The sequence below is a fragment of the Rhinolophus sinicus genome, linkage group LG05 (genome assembly GCF_036562045.2).
Source record: "Rhinolophus sinicus isolate RSC01 linkage group LG05, ASM3656204v1, whole genome shotgun sequence".
NCBI classification, from domain to species: Eukaryota; Metazoa; Chordata; class Mammalia; order Chiroptera; family Rhinolophidae; genus Rhinolophus; species Rhinolophus sinicus.
The window spans coordinates 48,915,055-48,920,000 of NC_133755.1; positions in this window are offsets into that span (position 1 = coordinate 48,915,055).

Sequence of the window (4,946 nt, forward strand, 5' to 3'; positions counted from 1 at the left end):
ACATGGCTCCCTGGGAGTACGGGGAATCCTGAAGACCCTAACTCACATGGGACTTTGAATCCACAGAGCCTCATGACTCATCTCTGTTTTAAGTTTCAATGGAAGCTGAGTGAAATTGAGGCAGTGGTGGTTAAAGGAACACAAATATTTATAGGTGTATTAATTATTGATTGCTGCATAAAAATTACCCCAAACAACAAACACTTATTTCTCACTCAATTTCTATGGGTCAGAAATCTAAGCATAGCTTAGCTGGGGACCTCTGGGTTAGGATCTCTCACAAGACTGCAATCAAAGTGTCACATGGGGCTGTGGTTATCTCAGCACTCAACTGGGGAGGATCCACTTCCAAGCTCATTCACGTGACTGGTTGCAGGCCTTAGGTCCTCACTAGCTATTGGCCAGAGACATCAGTTTCTTGCCACATGAGCCCTTCCATAGGGCAGCTCACAACATGGCAACTTGCTGGGTCTAGGTCAAATGAGAGAGCATTAGAGTGTGCCCAAGAGGGAGCCAGAGTCTTTTAAAACCAATCCCAGAAGTGACATATCATCACTTTTGACATATTCTGTTTGTTAGAAGTGAGACACTAGGACCAGCCCATGCTCAAGGGGAGAGAATACACAGGGCACAAATACTAGGAGGCAAGGGTCTTGGGGTCATCTTAGGAGCTGCCTACCACAACCGTCCTTGTTCCTTTTCAAAACTGTCATGGCTATTCTTGCAGATGAACTTTAGCGTCAGTTTGTCAAATTCAATAAGAAATTCTATTCAGATTTTTAATTGAATGCACTAAATTTATAATTTAATTTGTGGACTGCTAACATATTTATAAAATTCAGTCTCATCCAGAAACATACCATCTCCTCTATGTATTTGGTTCTTTTTTTATGTCATTCAGTATTATAGTTTTCATAAAAGGCCTTGTATATTTCTTGTCACTTTTATTTTTAAGTACTTCATCATTATTGTTGCTTTTGTGAATGGAATATACTTTTCCTTTATATTTTCTAATTGGTCACTGCCAATGCTATGAATAAAATAACTTAATTTTCCTGTACTAATCTTTTATCAGACCAAACTAATGCACTGTCTTATTAGTTTTAATATTTATTTCAATATGTTTTGAGAGACTTTCCAGTTAGACAATGATATCGTCTGCAAACTATGGCAGCTATATTTATTATTTTCCAATATTTGCATTTCATTTATTTTCTTGTTGCATTAAATTACCTAGAACTCCCAGAACAGTATTGAATAGTGGAAATGACAAGCAGTATTCTTATCTTGTTCCTGATTTTAATGGTATTGCTTCTAATGTTTCACCATGAAGAATGGGACTTGCTGCAATTATAGAAAAAAAGATTGCAAAGCCAGAACTTTGCAAACGAAACTTATGTTCTTTATCTAAAGAAATTGCATGGAAGAAGATATGAAAGAAACAAACACAATAATTCACTCCTTTATACTTAAAATCATAGGATCTCTTTTTCATAAGAGTATAGCCTAAGAACTCTCAAGAATTGCTGGGTAAGCAAGGAAGGAAGAGGTCTCATGACATGAAGTAGGGGAGATTAGACCCATGACACCCAAAAAGGAAGATGAAAGTGGGTCTTGTGTCATTAATTTAGACAACTTCAAAGTCCATTTGAAAAGGACATTGATAACACACATGGTATTTATCCAGGAAAATATTTGGGAAGGTACCAAGCCTCTTTTCCAGGGGAGTAAAACATTGAAGACCTATGAAGAAATCACAAAGTTGGTCCAGAGAAGAAAAATATTAAGTAGTGATTTGCTGAGATGTTAACATTTAGAATATACGATATAAAGTTTTATTGATTTATTGAGTCTGCTTTCTTCTGTGCAAGAGATTTCTAGTTAAATAAGTTTACTTTTATTCGTAGCTTATGAAGAATTTTAAAAAGAAAGAATGGATTTAAATTTATCAAACTTTTTAGTGTCTAGTAAGTATACTTCTTCACTATTCACCTATTAATGTATCAAATTACATAATAGATATTTCTAATGTTGAACCATGCTTGTATTTCTGGAATAAATCCTAGTCATGATTCTCTTGCTACATCTAATTTTGCTAATATTTATTAAAGGTTTTTGATTTTTGTTTATAAGGCTGATGGGCAAATATTTGAGGATATTTCCATCTGTTCCTCAGTTGTTCAATAGACTTTTTGCATAAACCTGGGTAGGGTACCTTTTTGGTGCTCCTTTTTCATTTATCTATAATCGCTGTGATTGCTACCTCTTCTTGAGTCAATTTTTGTAATTTTTATAAAATGATCAATTTCATCAAGTTTATAAAATTTTACTTTCATATTTTAAAAAATATCCTGTATATCTCTTTATTGATTGCTAAAGCTATCCTCTAGCACTTATCTGTTCATTCCTTCAGAGAATTCATGCCTTTGAAACTTTGCCTTGGTAATGGTAAATGAAGTTTATGGGTGATTTGAATGTGTATGATTGTTAAATTGTTTTTTGTTTTCCCAGCACTAACTGATTAATTACTTTATTCTGTTTGCTTTGGCTGCTTTCCCAAATAACTGACCACTAAAAAGGTAGTATGAAATAGGAAAATGTACAAATATCAAGACTCCAAAATTCCCACCCTGGTTCCAGAATTTACAAGCTTTGTAGACAAATACCTACCATGCCATGAACTATCCACTCCTCTCAAAGTGAGAATCATTACAACAGGGGCCAGGTGGGGAAGGTAAGCCACAATGATGTTTGGTCTCTAGTCTTCTTCTGGTTCAAGGAGGACAAGTATAAAAAGCACTGTTGTGGATTGAACTGTGCCACCCCCTCCCCACCAATCAAATCCATATGTTGAAGTCCTAATTCCCGGTACCTCAGGAGGTGACCTTATTGGGAAATAGGATCATTACAGATGTAATTACTTAAGATGAAGTCATACTGGAGTGGAATGAACCCCTAATCCAGTATGACTGATGTCTTTATAAAAAGATTCCATGCCTTGTTAAAAAATTGAGGCACAGACAAACACACAGGGAGAATGCCATGTGAAAATGAGGGGAGAAATTGGGTTAATGCTTCTACAACAAGGATTGCCAGTAATCTACAAGAAGTAAGAAGAGACATGGAATGGATTCTTCCTCATAGCTCTCAGCAAGAACTAACTATAACTACAGCTTGATCTTGGATGTCTAGCCTCCAAAACTCTAAGACAATAAATTTCTGGGTTTTTTAAAGTCACTCAGTTTGTGGTATGTTGTTACAAGCAGCCCAAGCAAACTAATGCAGGCTCTGAGCTAGATGGTATCTCTAGGGGTATCTCTAAATACTCCAACATTTCATGATTCTAGTCTTTGCAAATCATTACAGGCTGTGTTAATCCGCCTTTGCTGCAGTAATGGTGCATTACTAACAACTCCAAAACTCAATAGCTTAAATCACAAACATTTATGTTCCACTCTTGGTCTATGGCTGGGGTTCTGCTTAATGCTACTGAGCTGGGCCAGACTTGGCTCCAGCAAGTGGGGAAGATCCAGGTCTGCGCTATCATTTTGGGAGCAAGGCTAAAGGAGTAGCAACTTCTGAGACATGTCATTCTCAGGAGAAAGACAGGAGATCAGGAAGTCAAGCCAAACCATGCAAGTGGTGATATAGAGTATATTCATTTACATTCCACTGGCCAAAGTAAGTCATCTGACCAAGCCCAAAGTTGGGGAGGAGGCGTGGGGCTAGTGGAGTTAGGAAAGTATATGTGACCTAGAGGTGAGTAGAAATAAGTAATTACTAACAAATAATAGTCTACTGCATAGACCCTATGGCTTAAAAGGAGCTTTCTTTTTGGCAAACATGTATGTACATTGAATAAAAAATTGATCATATTTATAATAATCAAAATCTAGCAGAAGTTTTCTGAACAATCACATTGCTTTTGGGCAGTGTTAGATAAGCTATTCTTTTTCCTGAAATGCCCTCCCTACCGAGATCTCCCTTTTCCTCCTTTCAAGGTCTGCATTGCCTGACACGGGGCTTTGCATACATCAAGCAGTCAATAAGTGTTTGTTGTTACATTTATTGTTGAATTTAACCTTTTCTTCTTGATGTGACTGACTTGTGAAAAATGCTGCCTTTCACAGAGCAGGCATTTTAAAAATGACTGAATTGACTTGAGGACAGGAAAAAGGACAGCTCTTTGAATATAGCTGTTGATGGAGATTTGGGCAGCCTCGTCTGATTCAAAGATTACAAACAAAAAACATAATGCCTTTTCTGACGCTTTTAAGAGCCAGTAACTTAGTCCCAAATTAATTAAGGCAAACATTTTTTTATTCACTACATCTCTTTTGCGCTTAATTAATTATTTCACTATTTTTATTTGGTATCTTTCTAGGAATGACAAGAAAATCTTACCACATTTTAGTCTCTTGCTAAGTAGAACTTCCAGGGGTGAACCCAGCCTTGAGTGTAATGAAAATGTTGCTCAGGTGATTCTGATGCACAACTCGTATTAAAAATCATCTTTATAAAGATAACACAATAAAACCTTAAGAAGTTCCTTAATCCCCTCAAACAAACCTGAGAGTTGAAAGGTCATGTTCAGTCTTTTATCTTGCCCTGTTCTCCAAATTAGTGCTTCATTTGCCTCACCAGAATGGAAAGGGCATACATTTCAAGTTCTGGAAACATAAATTTGAACCCCAGCTCTGCCATTTAGTACCTGTGTGACTTTAGAACATTACTAAATGATTTTTTTCCCCATGTAAATTAGAATTAATGATAGGACCTGCCTCAGAAAGTTGTTGTGAGGATTAAGTGAGTAAGGTATATACAGTGTTGGCACATGGTAGGTTCTCAATGAACATTTGCTCCCTTCTTTGCGAGGGTATGGAGTCTAGACCCAAGAATGACTGGGTCACAGAGATGACGGAGCACTGCAGGAAAACCTGGATTCT